Here is a 24,416-nt window from a genome sequence, read left to right as displayed (position 1 = left end):
GAAGGGAAATTCGACAAACGGAACTCTTTCATGATAATCTTAACAATGTAATCTGTAAATGTGTGTGAAACTCCACCTTACAGGCCATATGCTAGAGGACAGACTACCCCAGAACTCTGTAGGTCACACGTTTTATTTTTCCATGATTTTTCTGACTCTGCAATGAGGTAGGAAAGTCCTTGTTCACTAAACATTTCATAAATTCTTACCTAAACTTTGGAAATAACAACAGATGCTGAGAAATGATCCTCTACCACTGGAAAATGTTGGAATATTGTACAAATTCTTCCACCAGCACACACCCTTTGCCTCATCAACTGTTTGATATACCTTTTCTCTATTCTTATATCCTCATTCTTTTTCTTACAAGCAAACTTTACGCAAAGAATTGTACAAACATAAATATTGGACACAATGAATTTTTTTCATAAAAAATCTATCTGAAAAGTTGAGGTGGGGGGAGAGTACCCATCCACTGGTTCACTTCCCAAGTGACTATAATATCCTTGTCCCTCCCCTTCCATTGGGGCTGAAGCTGGGAGCCAGGTACTCAATCTAGGTCTCCAATGTGGGTGTCAGGAATCCAATCACTTGAGCCATCACCTGCTGCATCTGAGGGTCTGCATTAGCAGGAAGTTGGTTAGGAACTGGAACCAAGAACTCGGACATAGGATGCAGGCAACTTAACCACTAGGCCAAATACTGGACCCACTGATGAATTCTTAACAAGGCGAAACCACAAAATTAGGTAGCTCTAAGATTAAAAAGTATTACTAGCAACCCCAGAAATTTCCCAGGGGTCCCTTCCTGCTACCACCCATGCTTGCTTACACCATAGATGACTTTGTGTGGAGGGTATTCAAAAGCAGTTGGCAATGTCTGGAAAAAATATTGGCTGTCACAACTGAGCAATGGATGCTATTGGTATCAATTGAGGCTAGGGATGCTGATTAATATCTTATAATGTAAGCACAGCCCTAAATGTCACTAATGCCAAGGTCAAGACACCCTGCTTTATACAAATGGAAATATGCTTTCTGCTGAACTATGCAAGGAATAGAAGCCTTAAGCATGTGATTATCACACAGAAATTTCTGGTGTCCATCCTCATTTGGGCAGCATGATATCTATAAAATTCATTTATGTTGTTCAACATACTATTAGTAGAGTAATTCTCACTGCTGCAAAATTTTTCCTCAACCATTAAAAAATATTTACTGATTGATTTGAGAGAGAGAAAGAGAGTGAGAGTGAGTGAGAGAGAGAGAGAGAGAGAATGAGCCCACCTGTAGGTTTACTCCTGAAATGCCCACAATGGCTGGGGCTGGGCTGAAGCTGAAGTCAAGAGATGGAGCTCAGCCAACCCCTGTGGGTGGCAGGAACACAACTACATGAGTCATGGCCAGCGCCTTGCAGGGTGTGCATTAGCAGGAAACTGGAGCCAGGAGCTGGAGGCAAGGACTAAACTAAACCCGAGTATTCTGAAATGTTGAAACCTACATTTTAACTGCTAAGCCAAATGCTTGCCCCTATAATCACTTTTTAAAAGTTGCATTCCCCTCCTACCCCAGTATTGTACTTGACGATATTTATCAAAATTCACTTGGTCTTTTTCAAAATTTCACATCTTAATTCTATGCCTTTGCTTTATGCAATGTAAAAACACTGAAATCTTGGTTTATTATAAAAACATCTTACTTGCTAGGTTGTCTGGTTGAGTGATTGGTTCCCATGTTCCTCTGTTGTTGTTTCATCCATTCAATAGACAATAAACATCCACTCTCCTGCCAGGCTCCTGTAGGTATTGGAAGGTGGAGACAAACAAGGAACTTATGTTCTGGCACTTTTCTGTGGGTATTTATGAAAGTCACTTATGTTCTAGCTAGGTGGGGTGGTCACACTTGGGAGCAGAGCAGAACAGGGCAGAGGTGGTCATTGTACCTAACAAGGATGCTGCCTTTAGCTGTCATCTTGACCTGTTGTCTGGATTGGTTCTTACCCTAGTTCCTCTTCATCTTTTTGCACTATCATCAAAGTAGAATTGTTGAAAAAAGAGCACTTTTGGAGTAGGTACCCAGGGAGAAGCAGCTGCCTCACAGATAGATCTCCCATCCCAGCCCCAAGCTTCTGAGTCTACACAATGGATTTGAACTGATAGGCAAACTAATCAAGTTCACCTTGTTTTTTCACTCACTAAATGGCTAGAGGGATTCCAAGTTAGTCAGTCTCCATCCAAACCTTGTACCTAGATTTCTAAAGTAAATTACATCACAGTGATGTCTTACACCATGGCTTCTCAACCCTGGCACTATTGATACTCTGGACGTTTGACTTCTCTGTGGACAGGCTGTCTGTGCATTGTATGGTATTTAGCCCTGTCCTCTACTCACTGGATACCAGTAGTACCATCCTTTGTCCCAATTAGGACAATCAAAAATGTCTCCAGACATTGCCAAATATTCCCAGGTTAAGGGAACAAAATCCTCCCCAGTCAAGAACTACTAGTGAATTAGACACATCTCTTTCACAAGCAAAAATTTCCAGTATTCTTCTATTAACAAATACCTAATTTAATTAAATTGTTGATCTTTGAATGCAGGCAGATTTTATCTTTGGTATTCCCTCTGTTTAAGACACAAAGCAGATTTAGGAAATGGAATAAACATACAAAGCAATGAAATTATCATTTGAAGATCATACTGAAAACAGCTATGATCCAGCTCCTTGGTTCTGTTTTCTAACACAGGCCTTCAGAATGTTTAAAGGTTAGCTTTGGAAGATAAACCTTTCAATTCATAGCCTCCGTTTTGGCTTAGACACAGGTTTAGTCTGCGACGGCTGGAAGACTTGTATCTGAGGGCATTTCCCCTTTGCTTAACATTGTGGTAGATAATGTTTCTTTTATGCTTGAGTATTCCATCCCAGGGTCATGGTTCCCAAGGTTGAGGTTACTGAGCATCACAACACTGAAGGAAAAATATCAGCTCTTCATAAATTGGGAAGGAAATAGCTACAATTTGGTGAACAATTACTATCTTCCTGCACAGTGCTAATCATTTTACATGCTTATTTAATCCTCACAACCATAGAACAGGGTAAATATTATTACTTGCATTTTACTAATGAGAATACCGAGCTTAAACAATTTATCTAAGAAAAATAGCTAGTGTATATGGTAGAGCTGTGGTTTAAACCTGAATGTGGTGGATTAAAGAGGGCTTGAATCTTTGCCACTCCACCCTTTGAGAGGTAGGACTGATTTCCACTAACCTTGAACATTTATTGGCTCTGTGACTAATTTTGGCCAAAAAAAATGTGGCAGGGATGAGATATATGCAATCTACACTTGTGCTTATCTTAGATATTCCTTCACATTCATGGCAGTCAGATGCCATGTAAGAAATTTGATTATTCTGAGGGTTCCCTAATGTGAAGGAAGCCTATGCTAGCCAGGAGAAGAGGGGTTTGGGGGGGAGTGGAGAGAGAAAGAGAAAGAGAAAGAGAAAGAGAAAGAGAAAGAGAAAGAGAAAGAGAAAGAGAGAGAGAGAGAGAGAGAGAGAGAGAGAGAGAGAATATGAAAGTGGAGAAGCAGCAAGGTGCCACAAACAGGAATGAGGATGTCTTGGACATTTCAGCCCAACCCAGCTGAATGAATGACCCCAGCTGACACCACGTGCAGTGGTAATCCCATCCTGCCTAGCCCTACCCCGATTCTTCACCCACAGAAAGGTGAGGACAGAAAATGGTTGCTGTTTTAAGCCTCTCAGTCCTGGTGTAGTTTGTACACAGCATTAGATATGTAAACCAACCATGTGATCTACTTAACTCCAAAATCCCTGTTGAGTTACATGAAGACTACAGCGCATAAGTCAGGAGAGCTGATTTTGTTCTACAGCTGTCAACCTATGAGGATAACAGGACTCATTGCCTCTCCAGGCCTTGAAGTCTCCAGGTTGAACAGATCATAGCTCTGCTTGCATTTCCAAGATTCTCTAATTCTAAGCGTGCACATACCTAAAACTACAGACTATGGAGTACTGTCAACACTTTAGGTCAATTTTTCTGTTCCACCAATCTCTAGTTCAGGGAGTCTAGCAAATCCTGCATTTTAGATGTCTTTGTTTGAAGTCTGTCTTCCTTATGAAGATCACCAGAAGCCAGAGGTTCCAACAATAATTGAACACCATAGACTCTCTAACTAGACAATTAAAAGCAATATTTCCCAAACTAGAGAAAAGATGTTTTATGAATACACTTGAATAATTAATATTAATTTGCAGTTATACTTCACTTATGGTAAGAATATTGGCTTTTCATTTATGGCAATAATAGAAATTTTAAAGTATTTTAAGTTAATACAAGGAATCACTTTTTTAAAATATTGAGTAAATAATAGTAGTGATGGTATGAAAATATGGATAATATAGTGTAAATGATAGATGAATGATGGAAGTTTGAGAAATACTCAAAGAGCAAAGAAAGATAAAATGACATTACAAGCCATCTTTTGACTTGGTTATTGTTCATGACACAGGAGGGCCACTCCTGGTACACAAATCATTACTAACCATGGAAGAAATACATGTACTACTAAATGTGGCTCATAATAAAATCCAAAGGAAGCTGAAATAGCATAAAGGATTAAAAAAGAGATTATGGAATATTAGAAATTCAACTTGGAAAGCAACAGGCTTAGCTAGGAGTGTTATGTTTCACTTGGAAAGCTTGAATAATAATTAACATGGCAGATCTTGGCTACAAGGGTAGAAGGAGATGTGGAGAAGCGCTGAGCCCGTAGTCAGCTAGCAGGCTCTGGTGACATGCGGGCATGATCATGCTGCTGTCTAGGACAGTTTGTAGACAGGAAGGCTAAATTTTGCTTTCGTCACTACTCTTAGGCAATCTTATCCTGGATACAACTGCTAAGCTAGACTTGGATGGTGATTCATGCTTTTCATATTTATGGTAACCTAAGCACAGAAATAAATCTGCATGTATATGCACAAAACTCTTCACAGCAATTACCCTTGGGGTGGGAAGAGGTGGGATAGTCACTTCCTAATATTTGAATTTTTATAGTGAGCATGCTTTTCATATCTAGATAGAAAAATTAAAAACATAATTTTTTTTAGGGTTAGGAAGACAGAAAGCTCTAAGACTGATTTGTTTGGGAAAGAATGATAGCTAATTACTACTTGGTTGATCCTGGATCATTTAATTAACCTATCTCTAAGAATCAGCGTTTTTTGTATCTGAAATAGGGGTAGTAGGCTCCATTTCACAGAGTTTGTGTATGGATTGAATGAGACATTCCACAGCAGTCATTCAGCCCAGCAGTAATATAGGAAGGATCCAATAAATGGAGGCCACTATTAAATTATTGTTAAATTAACAAATTATTACTTAAATTATTTTATAAATGATGGCTATTATTAGTCACTATTAATCACAAAAAATAAGAATATTTAAATATTTCAGTAATGCTTGACTTTTGAGTATAAGTGTATTACTTTCTTTTTTTTAATTTTTTTTTTTTGACAGTCAGAGTGGACAGTGAGAGAGAGAGACAGAGAGAAAGGTCTTCCTTTGCTGTTGGTTCACCCTCAAATGGCTGCCACGGCTGGCACGCTGCGGCTGGCGCACCGCGCTGATCCGAACACAGGAGCCAGGTGCTTCTCCTTGTCTCCCATGGGGTGCAGGGCCCAAGGACTTGGACCATCCTCCACTGCACTCCCCGGCCCCAGCAGAGAGCTGGCCTGGAAGAGGGGCAACCGGGACAGAATCCGGTGTGCCGGCGCCACAAGGTGGAGGATTAGCCTAGTGAGCCACGGCGCCGGCCCGTGTATTACTTTCACAAGTTAGCAAACTAATGAAATTGACTAATGGTCAATTGAAAAAGATAGTTTCTACAGTTAAAAATAGTTTCCACAACTCCAATGATTAGCTGTGGTGTTCAATTATTTTGTTTGAATACCTGTCTAGATGTTGCTGTGAAGATATATTTTAGATGTGATTAATATAGAAATCAACAAACTTCAAGTAAGCATATGACTCTCCAAAATGTGGGTGGGCCTTAGCCAATCAATTCAAGCCCTTAACCAATCAGTTGAAGTTCTTAAGAGAAAAGAGTGAGGTCCTTGAGGTAGAAGGAATTCTGCCTACAGAAGACCTTCAAGTGCAAGACTTCAACGTCAACTCTTCTGGAATTTCCAGCTTGTCCTGCAGATTTCAGAGTTGCCAGATTGCACAGTCCATGAACCAGTTCCTTCAGGTAAATAAATTTCTGTCTGTCTATAATTTTGTTCTCTTTATCTGTCAATCAATCTCTATCTCTATATCTCTATCTCCATTTTTATCCCTACCCTTATTCCTATTCCTATATTCTTCAAAAATTCAAAAAGATTTATTTATTTATTTAGTAGACATAGATACAGAGAAAGACACACACATATACACACAGACAGACAGACAGACAGACAGACACAGAGATTTTCCAACTGTTGGTTCACTCTCCAAAAGGCTACAATGGCTGGGGCTGAGCCAGGAGCTTCATCTGGAGCTCTCTCATGGGCACAGGTACCCAAGCACTTGGACTGTCTTTCACTGCTTTCCCAGGTGAATCACAGAGAACTACATCTAAAGTGGAGTAATGAGGACTTGAACTGGCACCCATTTGGGATGCTGGCATTGAAGGCAGAAACTTAACTAATTATGCCACAATTCCAGACCCACAAAAACATTTTAAAATCAAAGCATAAGGGGTCCTCAAAAATTGCATAGGAATGCACATTATGAAAACACTATGTACATAATTAAGAGTGTCAATTGCTAAATCAACAACAGGAGTCACTGTGCACTTGTTCCCCATGTAGGACCTCTGTCCTTAATGTGTTGTACTATGAAAATTAATGGTAAAACTAGTCTTCAAGCAGTACTTTATACTTTGTGTGTCTGTGTGGGTGCAAACTGTTGAAATCTTTACTTATATAGAATTGATCTTCTGTATATAAAGATAATTAAAAATGAATCTTAATGAAGAATGGGATGGGAGAGGGAGTAGGAGGTGGGATGGATTGGGGGTGGGAGGGCGACTATGGGGGGAAGAACTGCTATAATCCAAAAGTTGTACTTATAAAATTTACATTTCTTAAATAAAAGCTTTCTATAAAAAAAGAAAATGCTATGTACGGATTTCAATTTTTTGCAACAAAATAAAAATATACTTTAGTTTCACTTTTTTAAAAGATTTATTTATTTGAAAGGCAAAGTTATAGAGGTAGAAGCAGAGAGAGACAGAGAAGTCTTCCATCCTCTGATTCACTTTCCAAATGGCCACAATGGCCAGAGCTGAACCGATCTGAAGCCAGGAGCCTGGAGCTTCCTCCAAGTCTCCCACATGGGTGCAGGGACCCAAGGACTCAGGCCATCCTCTACTGCTTTCTCAGGGAAGCTGGATTGGAAGTGGAGCAGCTAGGACTCAAACCAGCACCCATATGAGATGCTGGCACTGCAGACAGTGGCATTACTCACTATACAACAGTACTGGCCCCTTAATTTAATAATTTACATTATTTTAAAAACTCTCCTAGATATTCATTCTCTCTCTCTCTCTCTCTCTCTCTCTCCCTTCCCCTCCCCTCTCTGTCTCTCTCTCACACACAATATTCTATTGATTCTATTTCTCTGGAGAGTCAATCAATAAATGTTAAAAATGTAGACCTCACAAAACCAATGCTGAATTCCTTATTTTATTTTCCCTTCACTAGAGCCCTCCACATTAGGCAGGATCAGCAAGTTTATTGCCCCATGTTGAGTAAGAAACATGAGGCCTACAAAAGTCAAGTGTCTCACCTGTAACCAAAGACATTCAAAGCACAGTGGGGGTGAGTGCCCTCTATGCAGGTGATTCCTGCTTCCGCAGATCCTGTGACACGGTGCCACAGACATAGTCATCTCCTGCTTGTTAGTACCTAACACTGGACAGTTCTGGAGGCATATGTACGTGCCATGGGTTATGTCAGGACTCACTCAGAAGGCTTCCTCTCACACCGCTGAGATCACCCAGCCACTGACACACAGGTGTCACCAGAGCATCTCCTCTCCTTCTCACAGAACCTGGCCCCTGGAGGTTCTTCATCCACTATCTGTTGCGTCACTGTGGACTCTCCAACAGGGACATGGGGAACATGCTTAGTCTCCTGTTTAAGCTGACTGGTTAAGGAGGAGAATGAAAAGACTAGAAAGTTTTGTGCTTACCCACAAACACACACAGAAACTTTTTCTATTGTTTTGCTTTCAAGGTAGCAGAAATGGAGAAACACAGTCTTTCAGTGTTGAAGACGTCTGACAGACTTAATTCTCACCTGCCACTAGGTTGACCACCTAGGAACATCCTGTTTTCGTTTTGTGCCTGGTTGAGTGTAGAACAACCTATACTGTGCAGAAACCCCACTGCCCTATGAGTCAGTCAGTACAACACATCCCTGTGTCTTCTGGAGCTGTTAGATCCAGCTCCATCTCCCTCTGTCTTTACTTGACCTCCATACTAAATGCCATCTGGATTAGAGCTCCATCCTTACTTAGGTTGACCCAGGTCTTATGCAGGTGGTCAGCAGGTTCTTCAATGCATTTTTCCTCCATTGTCTGTAAGATCTGAATACCATTTCACAGGTTACAAACATGTTCACACAAATTTGAGTTTGGAATTCACAAGACAATGAAGTCAAGGAAAAGATGATTCCCTCTAAAAAATATTACAACACTAAGATTCAAAGTGATAAAGTGGTTCAGACAAATGGTATGGCCAGGCAGTTTGATAAATATGGATGTTTCACATCCAGTGCTTTCTCTGTGACACTACAATGTGTTTTTCAAATGACAGAAAGTTGCTTTTAAAAACTGTTCAATGTGTGTTTAATACAGTGATGAACAAAATAGAGACATTTCCAGCTTTTAGTGGAGTTTGCCTCCTTCTACACTCTCTTTCTGAAATGTTACATCAGTGGGTCTTTTTTTTTTTTTTTAAACTTATTTGACAGATAGAGTTAGTGAGAGAGAGAGAGATAGAGAAAGGTCTTCCTTCCGTTGTTTCACTCCTCAAATGGCCGCTACGGCTGGCGCTGGGCCGATCTGAAGCCAGGAGCCAGGTGCCTCCTCCTGGTCTCCCATGGGGTGCAGGGCCCAGGCACTTGGGCCATCCTCCACTGCACTCCTGGGCCACAGCAGAGAGCTGGACCAGAAGAGGAGCAACCAGGACTAGAATCTGGTGCCCATATGGGATGCCGGTGCTGCAGGTGGAGGATTAACTAAGTGAGCCATTGCACCAGCCCCTCATCAGTGGGTCTTGACCAGGTGTGATTTGGCCCTACAGAAGACATATGGAAGGTCTGGAGGCATTTTGGTTATACCAATTGGAAGCGGAAGTACATGAAATAGGGGGAGGTCTGGGATGCCACTGAACTTCAATCCACAGGGCAATAACCTTCCATGCACTCTTACCCAACCCAAAATCCAATAGTGCTGAGGAGGAGTATTATCTTCTATCTACCTATCTATGAAGAACAGAATTTAAAATTCATTTTAAATCAGGAGAGCCAAATCTACATGATGTAGGTTCTAGAATGTAGAAACTGTTTAGTGAATGAGAATAAAAAGTTGAAGAGGTTTCCCCCAAAGAATAGTGCTAAAAATACGAGCTTAAGGGTCAGCATTATGGTATAGTGTGTTAAGCCACCATTTACGAAGCCAGCAGACCACATCAGAGTGGTGTTTCAAGTCCTAGAGTCTCTGCTTCTGATCCAGCTTCCCACTAATGCACCTGAGAAGGCAGCAGAAGATGACGCAAGTATTTGTACCCCTTCCAAACACATGGGAACCCAGGATGAAATTCCTAGCTCCTGGCTGCATTCTGGCCCAGATGCGGCTGCTGTAGCCACTTAGGGCAGAAACAGTGGACGGACGATCTCTCTCTCTTCCTCTGCTTCCCTCTTTGTTCTCTGCCTTTCAAATAAATAAACAGTTCTTAAAAAATGAGTTCAGACAATGTAGGAGATTTTGTCCAGTGACACACGATAGTGGCTGCTATGGTGTGACTATGGTTAGTCTCCTCTGAAACTCATATTGAAAGATGACTCCCAATGTAGAGGTATTGAGGAAAAGTGGAATCTTTAAGAGGAGTTTGGCCACACTTATAGAACTGAGACAATGCTCATTGGATTGAGTTCTAGCTCTCGTGGCACGGGATTCCTTGCTGCAAAAGCAACTGTTAAACAGCAAGTCTGTCCCTTATATGTTGTCTCTCCTGCACATGTCTACTTATCCATCCACTTTCCTGCCATGTGGTATACAGCATGGGCCTCAAGAGATTCAGTCACGTAATCCTGAACTTCCAGCCTCCAGAACCATAAGCTAATACACTTCTTTCTTTATAAATTACTCAGTCTCGGATGTCCTGTTATAACAACAAAAAATGGGCTAAGACGCTGACAAACTGCTGTAATTATTACAAATGTGCTACAGGTGAGAAAAGTTTCCATGTTCCCATACCTGTGATTTGCCCAATAATCCAACCAAGGAAAATGAGAATCACATATTTACATAACTAAAAAGACCTGCTCTTGCCATGACATTGGAACACCATTACTGTCTATTTTGGAAACTGACTTTTAAAAAAAAAAATGTTTATTTATTTTACTTGAAGGAATTACAGAGAGAGGGAGAGACAGAGAGTCCAGGAAAGACTTAGAGACCTTCCATCTGCTGATTCACTCCCCAAAATAGACACAATGTCGGGGGCTGGGCCTGGCCCAAGCTGGGAGCCAGGAGCTTCTTCTGGGTCTCCCACATGGGTGGAAGGGGCCCAAGGATTTGGGATCTGGATTGGAACTGGAGCAGCCAGGACTGAAACCAGGACCCATATGAGATGCTAGTGTCGGTGTCACAGACGGCAGCTTTACCCACTACATCACAAGGCCAGCACCTTAGGAACTGACTTTTTAATGTAAATGTATAGTGCCTGCAAAAGCAAGAACTCTTACATAGGTGAAAAAATAATGTCTCAGCAAGGCAGGCAAACACCTGATTCTAGGGTTTTGTTTGCCAAACAAAGAGTAAACTGGAAATGAAGTTATTGTTCCAAGCCTTGCAACTGGGAGCTCCAGAGCTTTCTGTTTACTAGAGGTGGCATTGTTCTTGGGTCATGATGGCTGGTCCAATTAGGCTTCCTTTTATTTTGACCATAACATGCCTGGCTTTTTCTTTAACACAAATTTGGGGATGCTAATCAAGTCTCTCACAAAAAGAATGAGCAGGAAATTGAATAACAAAATGCTAATCGGTTTCTGGGGATAAGATTCACATTATGCTTACATGTGCAAACATACATGATCCTGGACAAGTCATTCTCCTCATGGACCTTCAATGTCCTCCCATGTGAAATAAGAAAGGTCAATTAAGTGCTTTATGAAATCCTATGGGGGCCAGAGCTGTGGCACAGATTAATTCTCTGCCTGTGGCACAGGCATTCCATATGGGTGCTGGGGTTCTAGACTGGCTGTTCCTCTTCCAATCTAGCTCTTTTCTATGGCCTAGGAAAGCAGCAGAAGATGGCCCACGCGCTTGGGCCCCTGCACCTGTGTGGGAGACCTGGAAGAAGCTCCTGGCTCCTGGCTTCGGATTGGCTCAGTGCCAGCCTTTGAGGCCATCTGGGGAATGAACCAGCGGATGGAAGACCTTTCTCTCTGTTTCTCCCTCTCACTGTCTGTAACTCTACCTCTCAAATAAATAAATAAATTTTTTTAAAAAGAAAGATCCTATGAATCACTTGTCGACAGAATACATTATGTTCATTGTGATTAAGAACTGTTTAAAATGACCCTTCCTGCACTTAGATGCTCTGTCTCTGTGTCTTCTGCTTGATTTTTAAAACACCTTTGATTTTACTGAATTGAGAAGCAGGAGAGATGGAATGAGTGCCCACCTCCTGGTTCACTCCCCATATATCCCAAATCACTGAGTCTGGACCTGGCTGAAGTCAGGAGCAAGAAACTCAATCTACAGCTCTCACATGGGTGGCAAGCACCCAACTACTTGAGTCATCGTAACTGCCTCTTCTGGAGCACATTAGCAGTAAGCTAGAATCAGGAGCAGACCTAGGACTAGAACCTGGCACTCTGATATTGGATGGAGGAATCACAACTGGTATAATTAAAAAAGTTATTTATTTATTTGAAAATCAGAGTTAGAGACAGAGGAAGACACAGAGAGAGTGATCTTCCATCACCTGATTCATTCCCCAAGTGATGGAATCCCGGTGTCAGGAGCTCCATCTGGGTCTCCCACATGGGTGGCAGGTGTCTAAGCACTTAGGTCATCTTCAGTTGCTTTTCCCAGAAGGGAGCTGGAAGGAAAGTGGAGCAGCAGTGCCCATATGGATGTTGGCATCGCAGGTAGCAGCTTTACCCACTATGCCACAATGCCAGCCCCCAAATGGTATGTTAAACAGTAGGCCAAATGCCTATCCCCATGTTTGATTTTTTGAATATTTATTTATTTATTTATTGGAGAGGCAGAATTATAGACAGAGAGGGGTCTTCTATCTGCTGATTCACTTCCCAGTTGGCTGCAACTGCTGGAGCTGGGCCGATACAAAGCCAGGAGCCAAGAGTTTCCTCTGGGTCTCACATATGGGTGCAGGGGCCCAAGCTCTTGGACCACTGCCATTAGTGAGGAGCTGGATTGAAAGTGGAGCAGCCAGGATTTGAACTGGTACCCATATAGGATGCCAGCGCCACAGGCAGACGCATAACCTATTACGCCATAGCGCCAGCGCCTCTCCCCGGCTCGATTTTGAAGATGAAGTTTTTAGTAAAATTAACAAGATAATATTTGCTTTTGAAAAACAGTCTCATGAATTGTTATCTGAATCAAGTGCTAAAAGTCTAAATCAATAAGAAAAACATATAAACACAAAATCTGGTGTCCAAGACCAATTCCAGAAGTTATGCCTCTACCTGATTTACTCTACTCGTGGTCAAGGTTGCCCTTTGTTGCAAGTGAGAACTACTAAAATTATTAGATGGCTCAGTGCAGTCCTCTTCTGCTCACCAGGGCGTCATCCGAAGCCCTATCCGACTTGCTCAGCTCTGCAAAGATGGTCAAGATTGTAGTTAATTGCAGTGGATATAATCAGGTTCTATCAAGAATATCTATTTTTCTCTCTCTTTTTAAAAAGATTTACTCATTTATTTGAAAGGCAGAATTACAGAGAGGCAGAAGCAGTGAGAAGTGGGGGTGATCTTCCATCCTCTGGTTCACTCCCCAAACAGCCACAAGGCTGGGGATGGGCCAATCCAAAGCTAGGAGCCAGGAGCTTTTTCTGGGTCTCGCACATGGGTGCAGGGGCCCAAGGACTTAGATCATCTTCTACTGCTTTCCCAGGCCATAGCAGAGAGCTGGATAAGAAATGGAGCAGTCAGGACTCAAACTGGCACCCATATGGGATGCCTGCACCGCAGGTGGTAGCTTTACCGGCTACGCTGCAGCGTCAGCCCCTCTATTTTTCTCTGGAATGGTTGTGTTTCTGCTTAGGACTGAGTTGTCCTATCAGTCTAGGATGTGTTTGGCATGGACCTCAATTCAAAAGCAGCAGCTTTTGTTCTTAGTCTTTTAAACTCCAAGGCTCTCCCACAGACACTGAGTTCTCTAACTCATTCTAAATTTTAGGGAGATTCCAGAAAATAACTTCCAAGCCTAATAAGAGAGGCACTATCTCTGTTCACTGTTATTTTGCTGCTGCTGCTGATGGCAGGACCCATCTTGGGTTGTGGGCAATGTGTTTTGCAATAACTTCTCCCTGGTCCTGACACTCACCCACCAACTAGAGAGAAGAAGGCAAGCTTTGGGGTTATTGCCCTCAAACTGGGTTCCAGAGCCTTAGTTTTTATGTCACATTTGGTCTGGGAAGTTCTCCAGAAAAATTTCCTCAGCAGAACAAAGTTCAGTTTTTCAAAATGTTTCTACTTGTTTCAAGTCAAAATCATTAAGGAAGCCATTCTCATTTTAGAGGTTGTCAAGGAAAATGAAGCTTTCCTTACCTGGGACAGGAATAAAATAGGCAACTTAAGATCTTGCAATCATGTTGGTGCTGTAGCATAGCAGGCTAAGCCTCTGCCTGTGGTGCTGGCATCCCATATGGGAGTCAATTCATGTCTCACTGTTCCTTTTCCAATCCAGCTTTCTGCTATGGCCTGGGAAGCCAGTGGAAGGTGGCCTAAGTGTATGGATCCCTGCACCTGCATGGAAGACTCAGATGAAGCTCCTGGCTCCTGGCTTCAGATCAGCTCAGCTGTGGCTGTTGTGACCATTTGGGGAGTGAACCAGCAGATGGAAGACCCTTCTGTCTCTCCCTCTCTCTGTTTTTAACTCTACCTCTCAAATAAAAATAAAAAAATTTAAGAAAAGATCCATCAATCAGATCCAGGGTTCTAAATGCCAGTTCTTCTTTTATGGTACTTAAGGTCAAGCAAACTTCATGCCCCTAAGTAACCCTGCAACCAGGTGATTCCAGCTCTTCAGGGTTCTTTCCCAAAAATTTGTACAGCAACTTCTTAGAGCTGGCTGGAAAGAGCTGAGGTTGTTGAAATTTGGCCTAGGTTTGAGAATCTTCAGCTCACAGGGGCCTAGTTCAATGCCACTTTAAAAAATCTTATCAGCAAGTATTATTTTAAACTATCCTGTGGTTAGTAAGCTTTTTGATTTCTTATTATCTCTGCAGATGACCTTCACTTTTCTCACCATCTGGGGCACCTTCCTGGGTGATCTATAGAGTGTACCATAAAAAAAAAAAAAAAAAGGCTCATTGTTTGAGTCTTTCATACTTGTCTTTCAGCATGCTGATTTGCTCTGGCTACACTTTTGGAAACTGGCAGCCTTAAGGAGGATTTTGCGACCAATATTATTATGATTTTGTTGTGAGCTTGCCAGTCTTCTTCTGATTCCGGTCGAGTCAGTCCTGTTGGGTCTTGATGCTGATTCTCTTTTTGTTTACTCCACAGGGGATTTCGTCACAGTGCCTCTGGGAATGGACTGCATACAATTTTCTGTATATATGATGGGACTCAATCTCAAAGTCTATTCCAAGTATTAGGCAATCTCTCTTCAACCTCCTTCCAAAATGGTACTTTTACTCTATTTTTTTTTTTCAATGTCAAGTTTCAACTCCTTTGTCTATAAAAGAAGTTGTTGCTGGGTTTTCTAGCCTTGACTTAGGAATGATGTGGTTTGAGGCTGGGCAGTGACTTTCTGGGGACATTTACTTCTTCTTTCTTCAGGATATCCTTTGGGTTGGTGTCATCATAAAGAATGTAGTGCTGTGACCAACTTCAGAAGGAACCACTGTCATTTAACAACTAACCTAAACATCATAGATTTGGTGGAATGAATGCCATTGGCTGGTTCTTGGGTTAGATCTATCCAATCCAAGTCTTCATGAGAACTGGTATCTCCTACTTTTTGAGATTTTCTAGCATTATAAAGGACAATTTTTCAAGCCAGCAGTCAGATCATCTGGAGAAAGGGGTTTTCCTACACGCAAAAGAACAGAATTGGGAGGACGTTCATCATTAATCAACAGCAAGTCTACGTTGGAAAGTCCCAGTGAGTATTTTTGGGCCCACAAAAATCAAGTCTGGACTAATTCTAAACCTCAAGGGATCCTACAGCAAAGCTTCTTCAGCTCATTTGAAATTATTTCCAGGAACATCAAGAATGTCCTTAGATGAGTCCAGTCCCCATTTCTTGAGTACAGGGCAGTCATTAAAATTGATATTGCTGACTTAGTACACAAATCATGGTTTTCTTTTCTTTTCTATTATTTTTATTATTTCTTGGAGAGACATTACAATTTTCTCATATGATTTAGGAAACTGATGACATCCAGTGACCTCTGCATTTTTGTTCCAAAATAACTATATCCAACAAAGAATTCACAGGGTAAGTATTTCTAGCACATATCAGTGGGTAGTTGGACTCTTCTTTCTCTGCTCTCAATTCTTTGATGGCTCCCTATTTCACTCAGGGTAAAAGCTAGGACATCAAGATCCAACATTCCTGACCCTACCGTACTTTGACTTTGTCTCCTATGGCTTTCCTGCCTTATTTGCCCCTTGCGGTTTCTTTTTAAAAATTTTTTTATTAATTGATTTTTACTTTATTTGAAAAGCAGATATACACACCCACACAGAAACAGTGAGGCAGAAAGAGAAAGATCTTCCATTTGCTGATTTACTCCCTAAATGCCTGTAATAGCCAGGGCTGGACCAGGTGGAAGCCAGGAGCTAGGAACCCCATCTGGGTCTTTCAAGTGGCTGATAGGAACATAAGTGCTTGAGCCATCATCTGCTGCCTCCCAAAATGTACATTAGCAGGAATCTATATTGGAAATAGGTAGCTGGGCCTCAAACCCAGCCTCCCTCCTATGGGATGTGGGTGTCCCAAGTGGTGACCTACGTCATTGCATTAAATGCTTCCCTTCTTTGCTATTTCTTGAACATCCCAACTGTGTGCCTGCCCTAGAGTCTCTGCTTTATCTGTTCCCACTGCATCCAAATATCCATATGACTCACTCCCTCATCGCTCCTAAGGCTTTTCTAACAGCTCACATTCTCACTGCTTGGTTCAATACCATAACCTGTCTCTCTGATTTTCCCAGCACTCTTAACTATGCTGCTATGCTTTGCTTATTTTTCCCAAGCACTGAGAAATGTTATGTTGCTTAATTATTTTCATGTTATTGTTTGTTTTCCCCCACCATGATGTGAACTCCACTAGAGAAACACTTTTTGTTTGTATGATTTGTTCACTGATAAATCCCACATTCTTAGAACAGTGCCCTAGTACACAGTACACAGAAGGTACTCAATGTATTTTTACGTATTTTTTTATAAATGCTTGGAGATAATGTATGTAGGTATACATATAAATATAATTTGTGTTTTTATAGTACAAGTACTTTGTGTATTTCTTAAGGATTCAATCTCTTCGAGTTACAGACTATCTCCCTCAAAGGAACCACCACAGAGACACAAAAAATCAGAACTCTAGGGATTTTGTAATGAAACAGTTGCTTGGTTCAGATTGGGACTAACTTGGTTTTTAAAAAAGAAAAGAAAAATCTACTATATTTGTCAAGACAATAATGACTAGTTCTAAGATATATAGTAATACTGTTTTTAATACTAGGTTTGGTGTTAGGGGCCCAGTGAAGACCTACTCCCTTTTAGGAATCTGTTTCGTTAGATTAATTCATGGAGGAGATGTATATGTGATTGCAAACGGTAGAAAAGTCAACTCACACTGGTTTTAGAAATAAAAGAACATGTCCAGCCCTTGGCCCACTTCATCTCTAGGCATCTACCCAAGGGAATGAAAGCATATGTCAAAAAAAAAAAAAAAGCTTGCACAATATTGTTCATGGCACTTTTCTTCACAGTAAGTAAAAACTGGAAATACTCCAGTCATCCCTCAGTTGAAGAACAGATAAACTATGCTATATTTCTACAATGGAACACTGCTTTACAATGAAAAAGGAAGGAGCTACATTATAACAATGTGGGTTAATCTCAAAAGCCATCATACTAACAGAAGCTTTATAACAAAAGGACATATTCTATGATTCAGCTTTGGAAATTTTATATCAAGCGAAGATCTGTGGAGAATATCAGACACATAGTTCTCTCTTGAGGTTTGGAGTGGGGACTAACAGGGAATTCGTATTAGGAAACATTCCAAGGTGCTGCTAATGATTCACATCTCTAAAGGAGTTTGAATTAGATATATCCGTCTTTTAAAAATTGATGTGGGGTCTGGTGCTGTGGCATAGTGGGTAAAGCTGCCAAGCTGCCACCTGCAGTGCCAGCATCCTATGTGGTTGCTGGTTTGAGTCCCGGCTGCTCCACTTCTGATCCAGCTCTCTGCTGTGGCCCAGGAAAGCAATAGAAGATGGCCCAAGTGCTTGGACCCCTGCACCTGAGAGGGAGACCTAGAAGAAGCTCCTGGCTCCTGGCTTTGGATCAGTGCAGCTCTGGCCTTTGCAGCCAATTGGGGAGTGAACCAGCAGATGGAAAACCTTTCTCTCTCTCTCTCTCTCTCTCTCTAACTCTGCCTTACAAATAAATAAATAAATAAATAAATAAATAAATCTTTAAAAAAAACTTGGTGTACATCTCATTGCATGTCAATTTCATGCAAAAAGAAAAATTATAAGCAAATATTCATCTCCAGTTAATAATATGGATGCTGACGTGTTTCTGGTAGACATGTTATATGATATGAGAGAATATCTAAAAACATGCGTTTTTAGACTCATCAGTATTGTCATATGGAGCTCATTCCTTTTTATTGGTGAGTGGTATTCCACTACATGATTAATTTACATTACAGATGTCTGAATTTACTCTGCAATACATTAAAAAATAAGATGGACTGATGGATCGATAGAAGGATGGACACTGGATAGATGATAAAGCAAAACATTAAGGTTATCCTTTAAGTATTCACTGAAAAAGTCAACATGGTTATATATTGAAATGACTCATAATGTTGGGAAAAAGATAAAGTCCAAGTCACCAGTTCATGTAACCAGGAAACTGAGGGGGAGACCAGGCTTCATGCAGCCACTGACAAGAGTGAAAATGAAAGTCTCATCAAAGAGCTATAGGTGACCCTCCTAAGCTCCTACTGCTCCCAACAATATTAACAACTTCATGATTGTCCCAGCCTGAAGAACTACCACCAGGATGAATTCCATCCTGTCCTTTACCTCCATTTTGGTAAGACACAGTATATGAAGCTCATTCTCCCCAGAATATCTCATTACCAGTACCCTCACACAGCCCCATTCATTGTCTACCCCTCGTCCACAACCAGGCCCTTCCACTTTCCCTTTGGACTCATGTATTGTCAGCAAAAGTCACCCACAACTTTAACATCTTCTCTCAATGTTCCTTTCACATTCTTGCTTCAAATTAAATCTGCCCCTAGGATGCTGCTTCCTTTGCAATCTTCCCAGATGTGGCTGTTTTTTCGTAGCTGCTGAGCCTGGAGTGGGGAGGTCTCCTCCTTGTTCCTAACACCTCTTCCTGATCTTTCTTCTCTCCACAACCTTTGCAGTTCATGCTATCAGAGACCAGACCAGACTTTTTACCCTCCAAGAAGATAAACCTAGACAACTAGTTAACACCCCCTTCTCTGATCAAAATATCTTCTATTGCTTGCCAGGGTTTGCTGAAGACTTTTCTTCCAATTTGACTGATGAAACATCTACTCATCTGCCTTTGTGCTCTGTGCTAGTTACTTCTGTCCTGTTTCCATGGATAATCCCTTTCTGCTTCTTCCTAAAATCAATTTCTCCACTCTGTACTGGATGCCATCTACTCTCGTCTTTCAAAAACATTATGCAAGAAATTGCTCCCTTTCCTCTCTTGCAGCATCAGAGTGTTTTTTTATTTTTCCTTCTGGATTATTCCCCTTAGCACATCAACATGTAACAACTATGTGAAATATCTCTCATAAAACAAAACAAAACAAAACAAAACAAAACAAAACAACTTTGCCTTACTGCCACATGCTTCTTCATACACTGGCCAGTTTTTCCTGTCTCCTTTACAGAAACTTGGTGCTCAATGACGTTACTCATTGTCTTCACTTTTTCTCCTTTCATTCTCCAACCCCTTCAAGCAGATTTCCATAGCATTTCTGCACCAAAATAACTGATTTTGATCGAATCTGGCCACTTATATTTTTATCAAATATAACAGTCAAATCTCACACCTCATCTTTCTTGACTTCCAAAGTACTTTGCACACTCACTGTCTCCACAAAATACTTGTGCTTGTCTTCCTACATTATGGACAGAATTCTTTTCATTTTTTTTTTCCAGGACACTACCCATCTCCCTCACCTTCTAGAATGCCCCTGGGCTCAGTCTTCTTTTTTACCTACATTCAATTCCCAGTTAATGTTGTCCATTCATCAAATTTATAACATCAGAGTGAATTCAGTCCTAAGCTACTGGATTCATGTTTCCAATTATTCTGACCGCCAACTGTGTCATCTTGAGTGTCTAACAAGCTTTTCAAATGTGATATGTCTGACTTGATTCCCACCCTCCAATCTTTTCTTCTTGCAGTCTTTTTCATCTTAGTGAATAGAAACTCCATTCTTTTCATTGTTTTAGGCATAAAACCTTGGCATTAACCTTGACTCTTCCTTCTCACTGTAGCAGCAAAGTCTGGTGGTTGAATGTTCAGAATACATACAGAATTATAGCATTTGGCATCCCTCTTGCCATTGCAGCCCTGATTCCACTTATTCTTTCCCACTTTGATTTACCATAGTAACCTCCAAACTGGTGTCCTGCTTCCATGCTTGTCCTCCTGGAGTCTATGCCAAATACTAGAACTACAGAGATTTTTATGACTCAAATCATGCATTTCTCTATTCAAAACTACTGAGTAGCTTTCCATCTCACCATTAAAAAAAAACAAACTTCTCAAACTGACATTTGTAGTAGTCTGTAGTCTATCAACTTGGTTCAGCTGGAGCTACTTCTACAAACCTCTTCCTTAGATGGTTCTCAGACAAAGCTCATCCAAGGAGGAATTTGCAAAGAAAAAATGCAGACATTACTCTTTGGAGGTCTTTGGGGGTCAAATGTGGTGAAGAACATGAAGTATTCCTCACTGTTCTTTGCTCCATGTCTAGTTCTTGCCTGCCAACCAACAGGTACCCAGGCCCTTCAACAGATGCTTGTCAAAGAGATAATAGCAATGAACAGGTAGTAACTTTTAGCAGACTCCTCCGCATAGCTCTTCTTCGTAGCTCAATTCCAGCAACCGGACATGCCTAGCTCTTAAATCTGCCTTGCAGAAAATCCACCTACACCAGGGCTGATGAGAGAGACTCTTTTCTGACACTCAATAACACCTTTCAGAGAGTTACTTCCCTACCTCTGCCTACAACTACGGAAGGCCCAGTTTTTATAGAAAAGCACTTACTTCACAATACTCATGTTGCTTCTGCTTTCTTGATAGAACCTTGACTTATCCAATCTATAAGATTCTTGCTTCTTTGAAATCATCTCTTACCGTGTTCCCATTAGGTCATTTGTCCCAGTAAATGCCTTCCTTGCTGTTCCTCCCATGTCAAGTAGGCTCCCATCCAAAAAGCTGGGGCTATGTTTGATGCTTCCTCTGCCTAGAATGTTAATCCTGCAGAGAGTTGGAGGGATTACTTCCTTTCTTCCTTCAGACCACTGTTTAAGTATTTGCCAAGAATGGCATTCCTGATACTTACATAAAATAGCTCTTTTCCATTTCTAGGGCTGGTTCCCTCTATCCTGCTTAGTGTTTTTTTTTTCTTTTTTTGATACACTTATCACTACCTGCCATGTTGTTTGTTTACTTATTACTTTCATTTCCACAAGGGTTTTTTTAAAAAAAATATATTCTTATTTTTATGAGGCTGGAATTGTGTAGTGCGTTAAGTCTCCGCCTATGACACTGGCATCCCAAATGGATGCCAGCTGGAGTCCGGCTGTTCTACATCCTATCCAGCTCCCTGCTAACATGCCTGGGAAAGCAGACAAATATGGCCAAAGTGCTTGGGCCTCTGCCACACATGTGGGAGACCTGGAAGAAGCTCATGGATCCTGGCTCCTGGCTTCAGCCTGGCCCAGCCCTGGACATTGTAGCCACTTGAGGAGGGACCAAGCAGATGGAGGATCGATCTCTCTCTCTCTCTCTCTCTCTCTCTAACTTTCAAATAAAAACAAATAAATAAATATTAAAATTTTTTTTTCATTTATACTTGAAACACAGAGCAACAGAGAGCAAGAAAGATCTTTCATCCATTTGTTCACTGCCCAAATGCCTACAACAACCCAGGAGAGCCAGACTGAAGCCAGGAGCCTAAACTTGATCTGGGTCTCCCATGGGGTGACTAGTATTTCCTACTTACATTGTCTATCAATACATTGTAGCAATGAGTTTCTTCTGTTTTCTGCTTGAACTGCACAGTTCCAACCAGCATTCATACTTTTCAGTAAGCCTGCAAGGCCTTTTGTAACAAGGGTAGGCATGCAGGCCGGGAAAGAAGACCAGACAAATTAAAGTGCATTCAGTGGTTGAGATAATTACTTATGTGTGGTCTTTCATACTGCTAACATGACTGTGCACTACAAGGGACCAAGAACAGCATTGCAAGTTACTGGATTTGAATACAATTGATTTTCTTTCAATTTTATACATTTTATATGATAAGTCGGTAAACACTATTTTGAGAATGTATTCACAGACTTAACAAAATTTCCCTGGGAACCAGAGCACAAGAAGATGTTCAAAACCTATATTAGAATGCAATTCAAGCTCTATCAGGCTATGGGCTTTCTCTATTTTTCTTTGTAATTATGTATCCCTTCTGCCCAGGAATCTCTCACTTACTGGGATTTGTTTAATTCAAGAATTGCAGAAGGTGAGATGGGACTTTGCTGTTTATATCCTGTCCTCACTCTGGCCCCCATCCCCTCACTTTCCCAGAGGGCTGCCCTTCCCTTTATTCACCACAGATGGCACATTCATGAAAGAAATTCCATCCCTTCGAAATGACTACAGACAACATTCCTGAAAAGCCTGCTAACAGGTAAGGCTTTCCTGGACAGGATGCTGAAACTCCAATCAATATTGTTAAGAGGCATGGTGCAAAAAACAAACAAAACAAACAAACAAACAAACAGAAAACCCTCAAACTGAAACACCCCAGAAACAAAGAAAGCACTAAGAAGTCATACTTCAGAGATTTCTACTTTGTATCATTTCCCCTGCAACTCTGTCCCACTCATGAAAGAAACATCTCATTGTATTCTGGATTGACATGCTTGCTGTTTTAATAACAGAGAATCAAATGACCTTCTTTCAACAAGTCTCAAAATTTTGAGACAGCAGAATCTTTTCTACTGAAAAATTCTCCCAGCTGATTTTTCTCTACTAAAAACTCAAATGCCAGAGGAAAGTTCTCAAAGTCTCTGTTACTCTGCTACTTGGATATGCAACTTACACAAGGATGGAGTAAGTACTTGGGTCCCTGCCACGCATGTGGGAGACCTGGACTGAGTTCCAGGCTCCTGGCTTTGGCCTGACCCAGCCCCGGCTGTTGCAAGCATTTGGAAAGCAAACAAGTGGATAGATGGAAGATCTGTCTCTGTCTCTCTGCCTTTCAAATAAATTAAAAAAAAAAAAAAAAGAAAGAAAAGAAACATATGAACACTTCACAAATTCAGAGGAAAAAGTCATAAGAAAAATAGAGTTTAAGCCACTGTGGTTCATTTCAGGGATTACAATTAAGAGACACAAATCCATTAACTCAATTACAGGAGGAGATAAGTAGTAAGCCCAGCATTGCTCCATCTATTTGGATACTTTTAAATGCACATTTAAAAATATGGGCTGAGCAGTTCCAAATGGATCAAATGGACCAAGTTACTGCAGTACTACAGTTTCATTTCTTTTCTTTTCTTTCTTTTTTTTTTTTTTTTTTTTTTTTTTTTTTTTTTTTTTTGACAGGCAGAGTTAGACAGTGAGAGAGACAGACAGAGAGAAAGGTCTTCCTTCTGTTGGTTCACCCCCCCAAATGGACGCTACGGTGTGCTGCACTGATCCGAAGCCAGGAGCCAGGTGCTTCCTCCTGGTCTCCCATGCAGGTGCAGGGCCCAAGGACCTGGGCCATCCTCCACTGCCTTCCCGGGCCACAGCAGAGAGCTGGACTGGAAGAGGAGCAACCAGGACAGAATCCGGTGCCCCAACTGGGACTAGAACCTGGGGTGTTGGCGCTGCAGGCGGAGGATTAGCCTAGTGAGCCACGGCGCCAGCCAGTACTACAGTTTCTTATGATGGCACAAAATGTTGGGAAAGGGGCTTTTCTTTAAAACATTACATTAAATCTGATTAATATCTTAATTAATAGTATTCTGCTATCTAATTAAGAGCTTCCAAAGGTCTATTTTTCAAATGTTTTATTTCCTTATGAATATTTTAAGAGGTGAGAAATAACATTTACTTATTTATTTTTATCATTTCCAGTCAGAGTGCTGGTAGTTTGACAAATATCCCATTTGAATTCTCCCAACTAACAACACTCTGAGGCTGCTGCTAGGGGACTGAGAACTGGAGGGATTCAGTGATTTGCCCACAATCACGTTCTTTCCAACAGAACATTGTGCTCTTGAGCTCACAGAATTTCCCAGTCTTTAGTCATTTCATAACATTTTTATGGCTCTATTATTTTCTCAATGTTCTTTTAATAAACTTACTCAAAATATTAAATAAATTTATTTAAAAAGGAGATGTTTGCATTGTTGCTGATAA

General features: G+C 41.1%; 1 long non-coding RNA gene across 2 annotated transcripts in view; it reads right to left on the bottom strand.

The window, feature by feature from the left end:
* Positions 1-24,416, bottom strand: part of LOC127492325 (uncharacterized) — a 245,331-nt gene that overhangs the window by 6,759 nt on the left and 214,156 nt on the right. For both annotated transcript variants that reach the window (XR_016214228.1, XR_016214227.1), the window contains one exon: positions 1,699-1,795. This is a non-coding gene — a long non-coding RNA (uncharacterized LOC127492325). The remainder of the gene's footprint in view (positions 1-1,698; positions 1,796-24,416) is intronic.

The sequence above is a fragment of the Oryctolagus cuniculus genome, chromosome 10 (genome assembly GCF_051225735.1).
Source record: "Oryctolagus cuniculus isolate XC-2025 breed Fujian yellow rabbit chromosome 10, ASM5122573v1, whole genome shotgun sequence".
NCBI classification, from domain to species: Eukaryota; Metazoa; Chordata; class Mammalia; order Lagomorpha; family Leporidae; genus Oryctolagus; species Oryctolagus cuniculus.
This window is presented reverse-complemented; position numbering and strand designations above follow the sequence as displayed.